General features: G+C 34.9%; 1 protein-coding gene across 7 annotated transcripts in view; it reads left to right on the forward strand.

Annotated features, from left to right (window-relative positions):
- Positions 1 to 15,094, forward strand: part of LOC106867711 (choline O-acetyltransferase) — a 643,259-nt gene that overhangs the window by 133,929 nt on the left and 494,236 nt on the right. For 5 of the 7 annotated variants that reach the window (XM_089352873.1, XM_089352872.1, XM_089352870.1 and 2 more), the window contains one exon: positions 13,490 to 13,524. The exons of the other annotated variants lie outside the window; for them this stretch is intronic. The gene's annotated coding sequence lies outside the window, so the exon portion shown is untranslated. The remainder of the gene's footprint in view (positions 1 to 13,489; positions 13,525 to 15,094) is intronic. 7 annotated transcript variants of the gene reach the window in all.

Raw genomic sequence — 15,094 nt, forward strand, 5'->3', positions numbered from 1 at the left:
ATATATATATATATATATATATATATATATATATATATATATATATATCCCCTCTCACATACATATGGACACACTTGCACCACATCTCTTTGTTTCCGCTTATACAATTTGCACTCAACGTTTCAGGTCAGATCTGGTTATACTTCATTTTCTCTTCATATCCCGCTTGCTCTCTCTTCTATTATTTTGTACCGCTTTGCTTTCTCATTATTATTTTCTTTCTCACCTCTCGCATATCTTTGTATATCTCTCATCCATTCTTTTCTTTTCCCTATCATTCTCTCTCATACTCCCTCGCTGTCTCTCTCTCGCTTGCTCTCCCCTTTCTTTCTCTTTCTCCCTCTCTCTCTTCCTCTTCCCTTCTCTCTCTTTAATTCTCATTCATGAATTTCACAATGCTTTTTTTCTTCAAAATATTAATATCTTCATATATTAATAACAAATATTATTTCTAAATATTAAATGGTAAACTGAGTTTTGCTATCGCTTCTTTCTTCTAAAGAGCAATCTTTTCAATACACATTCCCATCCACTAAACACTCAGTCTTTCTTTATATCTTCCAATTTTGTGTCTTTAATGAATATATTCATACATTTATGTACACACATCACACACACACATAAACACAGCACGCACGTACATACTTGGTGATAGCTCCATCTTCACAATTGACTGCCACTCCTTATGTTTCCTCGTTGTCTATGACATTTCTGACTTTCCGGCCATGACCTCTCTGATGACTATTCAATCCCGATGCAGATCTGCATGGTTTGAAGCACAGGTGACAAAAAAAGTTATAACCTATTGCGCGCTTCCAAATAGTTAGGTCTGCATACGTCGCTACTCTTTCATTTACCATTGGACTTTCTGTAGATGGAACGACAAATGAGGTCACCATAAAGGGGTATTTGTAAGCCATTGGATTATAGTAATAAACGCTTGTACAAGGCGAGTACTAATCTCTGAATGTCCGTGATTAGTACATAGTGACAGGCAGAAGTGAGATGACCAAGTAATCACGTTTTGGATTTGATTAGCAAGATTCTTAAAGTGAAACAGGCAGACAGAGGCGAAAAGACTTGGAGCAAAGAGGACGTGTCTTTGATGAGGCTGCAATGCCGACGAAAGGGCATTGACAAATATAGCTGATTGATTAATTGAGCGAAAGATTAATCAAGCTATCGATTAGTAAAATGTTAACGAACTGACTAAGAATAATAAAAGGGGTGAAATAGTACCTGTGCGTGTCTTTATTTTCAGTATAACAACCCTCATGAAATACAACTTGGTGTGTGTGTGTGTGTGTGTGTGTGTGTGTGTGTGTGTGTGTGTGTGTGTGTGTGTGTGTGTGTGTGTGTATGTGTGTTTTACTTTCTGGAATCATGCCGACGCATAAGGACCGGTTTCCTGGTTTCAGTGACGTATAAATTACCCACCCCGACGGGACTCCGGTCCGTCGCAGGATTACTCATTTTTGCCAGCTAAATGGACTGGAGTAGCATGAAAGGAAGTGTTTTGGCATCTCCCAGGTTCAGGAATTGAAACCACAATCTTACGATCATGATTCCAGTACCCTAACCACTAAGCTACGCATCTCCATTTGTATGTGTGTATGTGTGTGTGTTTGTTTCTGTGTATGTGTGTATGTGTGTCTGTCTGTCTGTCTGTGCATGTATGTGTTTCTGTGTGCACGCTCATACTCCCACATATATGGTGTATAATGTAGTTAGCTATGAGATTAATTCCTGATTTTCTGCATGTGTTCATTCATAAAAATACAATATTTCTGTAAACCTTATAAGGTCTGTTTAGTATTGGTGAGACTATGATTTGCTAAGAAGCTCGAACAAGGCCACAATTTAAGCGTAGTTATCACCACACTTCTGAAGATCAAGACCACAACTCAATCACTATAACAATTAAATATATCGTGCTTTAATTCAAATACATTTTAATGAATGAAAATTTGGACGTTTTTCACGCTATCTTTGCTTCTCGTATTACTTTTGTTATGGATTTACAAAATTACTTTTTTCATAATTAATGATGCAATATTAATGAATTAAAGTTTTCATAATTAATGATGGAATATTAATAAATTGGTCCACCTTATCAAGCCAGTACCTTGAACTTTATACGATTAAGTTTTCATCCTCCCAGCTGTTCTGGGTAATTTTTTTCTATTTGTTGTCGTTCTGTCTGTGTGCGATGAGGCGAGTGTGCGCGCGCAGGATTCTTAGACGGCTATATGTAAGCGCGTGCACGTGTGTGTATGCGTGTATGTAGAGAGAGTAAGAAAGAGAGAGACAGAAAGAGCCGTCTAAGAAACCACAAATGAGAAAAATGCACTCGTATATTTGTTAGTACAGTGAGTATATTAAACGAAGTGTACAATATTATATATCCATTACGGCCCATCTTACCGATAGGTTTCGCCTTAATGGTTCAACATACCATTTCACCCCCAACAATAGAAAGCAGTCGCCATATGTCATTCCATAACTGCCATATCTGAAGAGCGCAAGGTTGCATAATCGGACAGTTACATAAAACTTCGATGAAACCTGAGTGCGAAAACGATCGCTAAGATCGGCCGCAATGGGTATTATAATATTTTACACTTCGATTAACACGCGCGTGCACGCGCGCGCGCACACACACACACACACACACACACACACACACACATACATATCATATTCGTAACCACTTTAACATAGATAGATAGATAGATAGATAGATAGATAGATAGATAGATAGATAGATAGACTTATTGATTCATTTATAGAAAGAGAGAAATATATATTAACATAGATTGATATTTGTGTACGTGCCAAGTGTATGTGCATATCTAAATACATACATACATACATACATTCATACATATATATATATATATATATATATATATATATATATATATATATATATATATATATATATATATATACATACATATGTATGTATATATACATGTATATAAAAACGTGTGTATTTATGTTATTCATCTTCCACATGTATTACCGCTCAGTAATTTATCTGTGCATATATGTGTGGGGCTTTTTATTCTTCCTCCACCGCCATCATTTCGCTGTTCGACTGTTTATTAATTTCCCAATGTATCCTCCTCGCACACTTCAGTTTTCCTAACATCCTTACCCCGGACTTCCTATACTCCATTGTTGACACGGGTCTCACTCTTCCACACACATATTCCCACCTCACACACAGACATGCACCCATACACATACACAGAGAAGCTGCACGCGCTCACGCAAGCGCACTCATGTATGTACAATCGTGCATTGTCAGGCGCGTATACAGACAAACAAGAATCCACACATGCTTATACACCGTTGTTCCAATGCAGAGCTATTAGCTCTATTTCCTGTTATTTCAGTTGCTACTTCCGGCATCGCAGACCAACCACTCGGTTGGCTCGATACTGTACTCAGCAGGTGAGTATTGTAATGATAGGACTGCCAAGGAAGAATTCACAGGAAGACAGGAAGTTGTTGAGTGCTTTGGATGATGTGAAGGGTTAGCGGTAGAAATAAATTGATGTCGTGGTCGGATATTGTCTGCGGAGAATAAAGAATTAAAAAAAAAGAAAAGAAGAAGATGGAAAGAAAGGAAAACAGAATAATGCTGGTTACAGAATAAGCGGTTCCTTGTCAAATCCTTGGCAAAAGACACCGACTACAATTTCAAATCGATGAAACGAAAATAAAAGAAAAGTATCTATTTGTGAAGAATACAAATACTCTACTCGCGTTTTAAATCAGATACATGTACGAACGTGTTTATATGCTTGTGATGTGTGCATGTGTGTGTTTCTGTGCAGCGTTTAGTTATTCTTAAGAGCGTGTATTAGCAGTAAGTATTGAGTTGATAGGAGACAACAGTTTCTAGAGGTGCAGCTACGAGGTGTAATGGCGACAAGTAAAAGACAATGCTTTTTAAATTACTGATGTATACATAACCGCAGCTGGTTAAGTCCTCTGGAGATCCAACCTATTGGCCGACGCCTTAGCGTTTCCTTTTCTCTACCGGTATACTTATGAGTCTATGGCAAATACACAGAACTTTGATATAACCAAGTTTTCTACGTTTCAAATAGCTATCAGAGCGAAGCGCAGTTCCGTGTTGCAACACCGACACTTGTGCAATATACATGCATATTTAGATATATAGATAAATATAGAGATACTGGTAAGAAGTTTGCTTCCCAACCATATGGATCCGGGTTCAGTCCCACTGCGTTGCACCTTGGCAATATGTCTTCTACTATAGTCTCGGGCTAATCGAAGCCTTGTGAATGGATTTGGTAGAAGGAAACTGAAAGAAGCCCATCACGTATATGTGTGTGTGTGTGTGTGTGTGTGTGTGCGTGTGTGTGTGTGTGTGTTCGTGCGTGTGTGCGTATGTGTGTGTTTGTGTGTATCTTTGTGTCTGAGTTTGTCCTCCCTTCACCGCTCGACAACCGGTTTTGGCGTGTTCCCCTCCTTGTAACATAACGGTTCAGCAAAAGAGTCTGATAGAATAAGTAACAAGCTTAACAAAAATTATAAGTACTGGAGTCGATTCGTTCGACTAAAAATTCAAGGCTGTGCTCCAGCATGGCCGCTGTCAAATGACTGAAACAAGTAAAAGAATAAAAGAATATAATTATATATATATATGTATATATATATATATAAATATGTATATACACACACGCACACACGCACACACACATACACACACACATATAGATAGATAGGTAGATAGATAGATAGATAGATATCGTCCTATGTAAACAAACAAGTTTGTTTTTGAAGCGTCGAGATGTATTGTAGAACAAGTATTGTAGAAAGATAGATTTTATTCAACGCGTAAATACTGAACAGTATATATATAAGGATAAAATCATTTTCAGAGAAAAAAAATTTACCGGCAGCTAAAGGGTAGAGCATTGTAATATATATATATATATATATATATATATATATATATATATATATATATATATATATATATATATATATATATATATATATATATATATATGGGTGAGTTCAATAAGAGGTTATAAAAACCGTCTAGGGGTATTTATATGCCCAAAGTAGCGCAAACAGAAACAGCTGTTAGATGAGATATTGTCTTTTTGAAATCAATAAATAATAATTGATGTTTATCAATTATCAAATTTATCTTCATTTACTTATTTTTCCTTGTATATATATATATATATATATATATATATATATATATATATATATATATATATATATATATATATATATATATATATAATGAAAGTAGCTTAGAAGATCGAATGATTATACCCTTATAAGACGGAAAAATGTAGCCAGGAAGCCGCTACAGAAAACCAAACTCTGTACCTCTCACATTCCAGCTGTGAGCTATTATTTAGTGTTATTAGTTAACATTCAAGGGCTGCGTGCTAGAAGAACCGTCAGCATGCCGGACAAAATGCTCTGTATTTCGTCCGTCTTCACGATCTGAGTTAAAAATCCGCCGAGGTCGACTTTGTCTTTCATCCTTTCGGAGTTGTTTATATAAGTACCAGTTACTGAGGTCGATGTAATCAACTTAATCCCTAGCCTCAAATTTGAAACCTTGTACTTCCATTCGAAAGGATTATTAATTAACGTTCAAAAATACAGTTTCTGTTTCTGAGGTTCGTTTAGCTTAAAAGTACGGAACGCTAAACCAGAATTTGAGCGGTACATAGTTCGATTTGAGCGGTACAAAGTAGCAAGTTGTTGACCACTTCCACCCCAGCCTCATAAGAGTATTTTTGCCCGATCTTCTAAGCTGTTTTCACAGATATTCTCCAGCGTTCAAGATTTCCTTAATTTCTAAAATAAAATAACATCTCACTCGACGCTTTGAGGTGTGTTCATAAAAATGTACTCACATTAAAATAGAAATTAAAAAACAGTTATTTAGCCTTATAAAACACGGTATCTGTTGACCCTGGGTATCTATATATGATTTGAGGGGTCTATGGATGCAGTATAGTAAATAGGGAGTCCACGGTAACTTTTCATTGGTTTTACGTCCAAAATACACAAAATATTTCAACAATTTATACACAAGTCCTAATAATATTTAATTATAAATATACAATAGGATTTGTGCGTGTGTGTGTGTGCGTGTGTGTGTATTTGTGTGTGTGTGCGTGTGTGTGTATTTTTGTGTGTGTGTGTGTGGGTGTGTGTATACGTGCGTACGTATGTACATGTATATATGGATCGGTGGATGGATGGATGAATGGATGGATGGATGGATGGATGGATTGAGAGAGAAGGCTTAATATTTGCTGATATATTGAAGAAATGAGATGTTGGATCATTGAAATATGTATATATAATATGCTGGAATTAAATATGAGCAAATAACCAAAGACTTTAAAGTTCGAAACCGCGTTGGAAGTACGGTGAAAAAGCTCACAAACTACAGTTATGCTAACTCATTTCAAGAATATAGATACGATATCAGGACGACAACATTAAAATAAAAATGTAAGCACTAAGAAAGAATCATTATTTCGAAATATCTCAGTGTCTCTATGAAGAACACGTTAATATTCGTTTATTGGGAAATGTTCGTTTATCAGATACACCATCAAATAACTGTCGATCGATTAAATGTTACGTACAAAGTTTGAATTGGCTCGAGGCCAGAATAGAGTGTTTTAAATGATTTAGCAAACGATCGCCTTACACAAAACAAATTCAATAAATAAGACAAACAGACAATAATAAAATAAGAAGGAATCTAAATGAAAACCACTTATCTTTCGTTATTGTTATTTTATTCATAAAGACAGATAGAAAAATAACCTCGCAGGGAAATGCTTAGCTGAAAATCTGTTCAGGTTGCCTTCACGGGAACGTAGGAAAGTTATTCTATTCAAGACTGTATCAAGTCTTTGAAAGTATTTCATATGAAACCCGAATATCCTCCGGGATGTTGATCTAAAGCAAAGAAATCAATGGAGCAAAAATAAGAATAACAACATTCAAGGGAGAGCACTCGAATAATCTTAAGCTGAATAATCTTATGCTGAGAAGGAAAAGGAGAGACATTGAGAGAGAGAAATGGGGCTAAATTGAATTTATAAATTCGTGTTGGGAAAAGAGCGCAAACATACGAGAATGCGACGTATTCAGTATTATACAGCCGTTCGTTGGAATAGTGAAAGTAGATCGTGCACGAGAATTGGAATAGCCTGTCAAATGTCATATTGCGAATTTTACGTTCAGTCGTAATCAGGAACTTGATACTTAACCTTTTGAAATATTCGCTTGATCTGGCAATGTGCAGTCATGTAAGTTTATTTATTAGTATACATGTCACTAAGTAACCCTGTCAATGAACATTGAACATCTAGCAATATACGATATTAGTATGGCATATCTTCCGAGCAATAAAATATAATACACGGATCATGAAAATATAAAGAGGATCGAAAATACATACATACATTCATACACACGTGCGTACGTACATACATACATTATATATATAAATGTATATATATATGTGTATATATACATAAATATATATATATATACATACACACACATGTATATATATATATATATATATATATATATATATATATATATATATATGCATGTATGTTTGTATGTATGTATATATACATTCACGCATACGGATAAGTTAACATCACAAAGTCATAACAATTTGGATATTTCAGTCAAACCATTTTCTTTATAAAGAAAAAAAACCCAGAAAAAACATGAAAGGTTGCTATATTTGTATTAGGAATTTAGTTAAGAGTGCTTCATCTCCAAACAACATTCTGATAAAGACGCTGACATTTTGAGGATAAGAAATACTTCCGGTCTCCATAAAGAGTCATTGATCTCCTTCAAAATCACTCAATTCAGCCAATTCTATTAGAGTCTAATGCTATCTGGTCGTCGATGGAACTGAGCCGGCGGCGGTGGCAATGTGAACGAAGACAGTGGTGGTGATCGTGGTGATGGTAGTAGTATTGTTGGTGGCCGTTTTCATGATGATCATTGTGGTATGTGAGTGATTGTTGTATGTCTCATCGTACCGTTAACTGGAATATGAAAGTGTAATACGGTGAGTTACAAAAACTTCGTTGAACAGATACTATCCTACATTTCGAAAAAGAACACTGTTGGAAGGGTTTAAATTTTTGAAATAACAACATATATCGCTGATAACTCCAATAAAATCAATTGGTCTAAATCTTTATACGATATAAACAATTTAAAATAGTCTTTAAACACCCAAAGAGAAAAAGACTTCTATTTTTTTTTTTTATCTGCGAATTACTTAGAGATTTTTCTTATTGACCGAAATCATTTAAGTCACCATATTACATATGTGAGGCTCTGCTTTTTGTATTTAGAATGCAAAACTCCTGGCTTATTGCTTTTTGTCATGTATTTAATATTCATAATCAGCCCTCTATACACTGCCTGCATATCTATATTTACAGAAGGCTGATTATAGATTATAATATTCATAATTGGCCACCTATAATATTTATAATAAGCCTTCTTTACATACCTACTTATCCATATTTTATAAAGGAGTGGTTATAAATATTTAATATTCATAATTACCCCTCTATATAATTCCCGCTCTTTCAATATCTATTGATCATTCTTCACATACGTAAATACATCTTGATGCATACGCTTTCATGCACATAAACTTGCGTCATAATACACATGCACATACTACACATGCGCACACATATATGCGGACAAGTTTGCAAGCATTCACACACGCACGTAGGTCAGTTTCTCAATCTCTAACCGCACACACATTAGCCATCATTTTCTATCTTTCTTTAAAATCTTTTAACATTAAATGCCATGTATAGGTCAAGACTTCCGCTCAAATAATTTTGCCTGCTTTCTTCTTCTGGTTTAATTCCCCTTTTTAAAGAGACATTTTCCCTCAGTTTATATTTATACTGGTTTTATTTTTAAGCTAGAAGCACCAGTTGATCGCCCGTTACCTGTTTACTTCCACTCATACTCGCATCACTGACTTATAAAGTTTTACTTTCACTTTCATTTTCAATTCGTTTTATTTTCCCGCTCACTCTACATTTTCTCTTTTCGCATTTTTCGTTGTCATTCCCCCCTCTCTTCTCTCTCCCCACCCTCTCCCTTCTGTTGCTATTCAATTGTATTTACCTTGGATCTCAAAAGATATCCAAATAAAGCCAATTAACTATCATTCCTCTTTCTTTCTCCATGCTTGTCGACTGCTTCTCGTCACGAAGAGGTCCCTGCTTGTTGAATGCTAACATACTTAAGCCAATTCTTCTTCTTGGATTTCAATTTGACAGCAATTTTTGCATGCATTGACGGAGGTGGTGATGAAGATGATAATGACGACGACGACGACGATATGCTATCTTGTTGTTTTGTTGGCACTCCCCTTTTTATTTTTCTAACCACTTCCTTTCCGGAATCATACAATGTCTGAAATTGCAAATTTAAAACTAAAATGCACAACCCTTTGCTTTAATCACTCAACGTATGGGTAGTGTGAACGAGCGTGCAGCGAATGCATGCATATGTGTGTACGTGCCTTTTGTGTGTGTGTGCGACTGAGTGAGACAGATTGTTTACCTTTATTGTCGTGTGTCCGTGTGCGCAAGTGAGTGATTTTCTTTGCTTACAATGAATCGTACGTATTTTCTGGATTGTTTAGTGATTTTGTCTATTCTTTCCCGTAGTAGGTTCAATTCTTTATTAAAAGAAGGTCCTGCTGTCTTAAAGCTCCGATTATATGTATACCACATTTCTTTAGTTATATTTATTTTTCTTTTCTTCTTTGTATACATCTAAACACATATTCCCAGACATACGAATACAGATATGTATAGGGTTCTACAAAACAGAAATTTTAGTGATATATTAATATAACTTCAGAGAGGACTAACCTGGAAACAACAATTACCTCATTGTACTTGGGATATAAACCAAACGATCTCAGAAGCAAAAATAACTATGCAAACAGATTTCATTACACCATAAGGTAAAAAACAAGATACTGCTCAATCTTTCTGGTGTACGCTCTTCATCAAAAGACAGAATAATTGAATGATGTTTCGTTGCGGGATTTGATCGTGGTACTTTATCAAGAAACAGAATACCGATGAAAATGTACGAGACATCAGGGATCTCGTACATTTTCATCGGTATTTATTTGATATAATTTTTGTATATGTACTTGGAATGTTATAAGCTTGCATATCTTTAAATAGGTCCTACAGTTTCTGCGTGGAATACAATATTGCTGATGTGTATTTCACATATTATTCAACACATAGTGTTATTTTTTTTATATATAGTTTCATTCCTGATACAGTATCATTTCTCACATTTTGTTACTCCTAACATAATATGATTTACCAGATGGTGCATTTCCTCGTTGTTCTCCACTAAGGCGCGAACAACCATGCGTTCAAATATGAACAACAAATAAACACTGACAACAAACACCAAAGGTAATCACATAGTGCGCAATTGTTATCCTATAGTAATTATCTTTAATCACATAGAGTTATAGCAATCTAGTGTTTGTTTTTCCTTCTTCAATCTGTTGTCTTCCTTTTGGCACATGTCACGCCCCGGGATCGAATATTTGAATTGTGTGCCGAGTAGCTATATAATTTGTCACACAACAAATTAAACAAATATTATATTGTCTAATAAACGAATTTTATCGATTTAGAGCGGAAAAATCTCTTTAGTCTTTGTTAGTTTGCAGGTCAATAGATGGATCGATAACGCAAAACAAAATCCTAATGGATGATATATCTGCCCTGACATCAATAGAAACACTCATTAGTGTTGAGCGTGTTTGTCTCTATTTGCAATTGTATATGTTTATTTGTATTTCTGTTTCTATGTCTGCATGTGTATGTATGGATTTAGGTAAATGTGAGCATGCGTGAGCGCGCATAGAAAAAGAGGAAAGTGTTGTAGGTTTCTAATGGTTCGTCGTCGACACAAGCGGCCGGTAGTACAATATGGCGTAGTTAATTGTAATGAAGTGGACAGGAAATAAATGGACACATTTCGTAATTCCTGCATTCGGAAAATATGCAATTTTCCCGAGCAAAAGTATTTACATGAAATGTTTCGTAAAAAAGCAGTCTTAAATAGCGTTCTCAGAAATCCAACTTTACGGTTTGCGTTGATAGGGTCACACTCTTTATAGAGTTGAATGCAGTAAATGGAACTAAAACAGGCTCTTGAAAGGCTCCACAAGGAAGGAAATTTGATTTTCGTATGCTTGATCCGAAGCTAATCGGCACTATAGATCCTTGTGGTACGTTATAAACAAGTTAACAAAACATGATTCTGTTATGCTGAGTTTCTCATACAACAGCGAGGCGTACTATGTATTTATAAATCATTTAAGAATGTCTTAGTTATGTATTCGACGCAGCACATGCAAGAGGACTCTGTCGTCTAACAGGATAGCAGCCTATTCAATGATTCATTTAGAATCAATGGGTATTTGAATGCAACGTCTTGATTGCTGGTGAACTGTGATTAATAAATGTGTGAGGAATGGTTAAAGATAAAGAAAGCTAAAGAAAGATATAGAGAGTTAAATGGAATGGTTACGGAAGAGAGGAGGGAACACTGTGGAAAATCGGTATACATGTTATGAAGAGAGAAATAATGTAAGTCCAGAAATTGTTAGAGTCTGTCGTACTCAAATAAACATTGATTACCGATTCGGCAAGTTGAGTATAGTTGGTATATTCACACAGCCAGCACAAATGATTTATTTATAGGGATCAAATATATGTGCAGTTCATTAGGTCCTTCCCTCCGTCAAATCAACGTTGCCACACCTCAAGTGTCTAAGTGATCGCAGAACAACGTTAAATTGTATTCTTCAAGAACACAACGCGCGGTTCGGTCCGGGAACCGAACCCGCGATCTAGCGACCGTGCATGCAATACTATAACCATTAGTAAGTATATTATACTTATACATGTATACATACATACTTACGTGCACACACATATATATATGAATATATATGTATGTATGTGTGTGTATATATATATATATATATATATATATATATATATATACACAATTCTAATATAAGGATAAAATATTTCAAAAGAAAAATTTTAATTTTATCAGTGACCAGCATATTAAAATACCATTTAAGGTGAAATTAAAAATTATAAACAATTATAAATAACAGTAAAAGAAAAAAAAGTTTTCTATCCCAACGTGCTCAAAAATATACTTTAGATCGTCTAACCACATACAATATTTTTCACTAAATACACAGCGTATTAAAACGAGGAAAGCAAGCTAACAGAAATTTTTTAAAATTCCGTTACCTCCGAATCGGACCGATTTCTGACTGACTATTGAGAAAAGTCAAATATTAGGATATATACATACATTTTCTGTTTATTTTGTCATATGATTGGTCAATAATAGCATTATTATGGGTTCACTGCATTTCCAAGTAAGTTATTCTAGTGACAAGGAAGCGGTCATAACTCGGTGCAGAATAAATATCTAGAAGGGATTCTTTCGAAGAATGGCAGTTCGTCACTTTTCGCGTCAAGATTTACATCCTTCGCCAATGTAATATCGGTGGAAGATTCACACGCACGCCTCTGTGTGTGTGTGTGTGTGTGTGTGTGTATGTGTGTGTGTGTGTGTGTGTGTGTGTGTGTGTGTGTGTATGTGCGCGCGCGTGCGTGTGCAAGCGTGCTCACGCATGTTTGAAGACCTCTGCACAGTTTCCGTCAAGTAACTTCCACTCAAATGGAATTGGTCAACTCGCTCGAAATGGTGCACAGTGGAATCGCACCCAGAACCTCATCCTTGCGAAAAGAACTTTTGAAATAGAACTCTCAAACTTCCTGCGTGTGATGGTTAAGGGCGCATAAGAGTGCTCTACCAGGGATACTCTTAGGTGCGCTTAGCCGTCGCTCGCAATCGAGTATGATTCAATAGATAGCACCATGCTTCCGCTAATAATTTTAAGCAGCTTAGTAATCATACGCAGATGCGACACTCTGTCGGATTTCCCATCGGGAATAACCTCACAGCTGGAGAGAGAGTGAGCTCCGCCAACAGCCAGCCGGTACTCAATTTCAGTTGAGTAGACTGAAACAACTGAAGTGATAGTGTTTTGCTCCCGGTCATAACGCGCCATTCGGTCCAGGAATCGAACCCACGACCCTACAATCTTGAGTCCAACACGCTATCCACTAGACTACTCATCTCCATCAGCATATAATTTATGTATTACAGTCTTATGTAACGAGCACTATGTCTAAAATTCATAACTGACAGTTTATTTAGTAAAGCATTATGAGCTGACTGGGGTAAGTATAGTATAATGCTGTTTATGTTATTCATATTGTTTATATTCTAAATAGAAATATTTCTTTCTTCCAAACAGTCTCATGTGATTTGGTGAAAAGAGACAAGTAACAGGTAAGGAAAAACAGCTCTCTTTCATGTGCTTTAAACACACACACACACACGCCTACATATATATATAAGAAATAATTAGGATTGAGTTGAATTAGGTACTTACTTTGAGGCACGAATTTAGTCCGATAGTGTCCACACAACTCGAAGTTAGGTGAATAAAAAGCAAATAAGTAACAAGGACATACCCTGATATACAGTACTTGGACATCTTTGTTAATTATTTGCTTTATATATATATATATATATATACTCTTTTACTCTTTTACTTGTTTCAGTCATTTGACTGTGGCCATGCTGGAGCACCGCCTTTTTAGTCGAGCTAATCGACCCCAGGACTTATTTTTTGTAAGCCTAGTACTTATTCTATCGGTCTCTTTTGTCGAACCGCTAAGTTACGGGGACGTATACACACTAGTATTGGTTGTCAAGCGATGTTGGGGGGACAAACACAGACACATACATACATACATACATACATACATATATATATATATATATAGATATATACGACGGGCTTCTTTCAGTTTCGTCTACCAAATCCACTCACAAGGCTTTTGTCGGCCCGAGGCTATAGTAGAAGACACTTGCCCAAGGTGCCACGCAGTGGGACTGAACCCGGAACCATGTGGATCGTAAGCATGCTACTTACCACACAGCCACTCCTACGCCTATATATATATATATATATATATATATATATATATATATATATATATATATATATATATATATATATATATATATATATATATATATATATATATATATATATATATATATATATATATATATATATATATATATATATATATATATATATATATATATATATATATATATATATATATATATATATATATATATATATATATATATATATATATATATATATATATATATATATATATATATAGGCGTAGTGCTGGTTTCGTAGTAATCGATCGACTAACCCCCATTATTATTATTATTATTATTATTATTATTATTATTATTATTATTATTATCATTATTATTATTATTATTAATATTATTATTATTATTATTATTATTATTATTATTATTATTATTATTATTATTATTATTATTATTATTATTATTATTATTATTATCATTATTATTAATATTATTATTATTATTATTATTCAAAAGGTATGACATGCTAATTTATTTAGCAGGGATGCCATCCTGAGGTTTACGTTCTGAGACCAAATTCCGCAGAGTTCAACTTTGCTTTTCATTCTTTCGAAATCGATAAAATATTACCAGTAATGAGGTCTATGTGATCGACTAGCCCCATTACCCATAATTTCAGACCTTGCTTCTATAGTTGAAAGGATTATTATATGAATAATTAAGGCGGTGAGCCCGTAGAATCTTTAAAGCGTCGGACAAAATTTTCAGCGACATTTCTTCCAGCTCTTTACATACTGCGTTCAAATACCACTAAAATCAACTTTTCCTTTTATCATTTCAATAAAATAAGTATTAATTGGTCACTGGAGTTGATGTAATCGACTAACCCATTCCCACTAAAATTACTTGCCATGTGTCAAAATTTGAAACCATTATC

The sequence above is a fragment of the Octopus bimaculoides genome, chromosome 5 (genome assembly GCF_046866305.1).
Source record: "Octopus bimaculoides isolate indiv1 chromosome 5, ASM4686630v1, whole genome shotgun sequence".
In the NCBI taxonomy this organism is placed as follows: domain Eukaryota; kingdom Metazoa; phylum Mollusca; class Cephalopoda; order Octopoda; family Octopodidae; genus Octopus; species Octopus bimaculoides.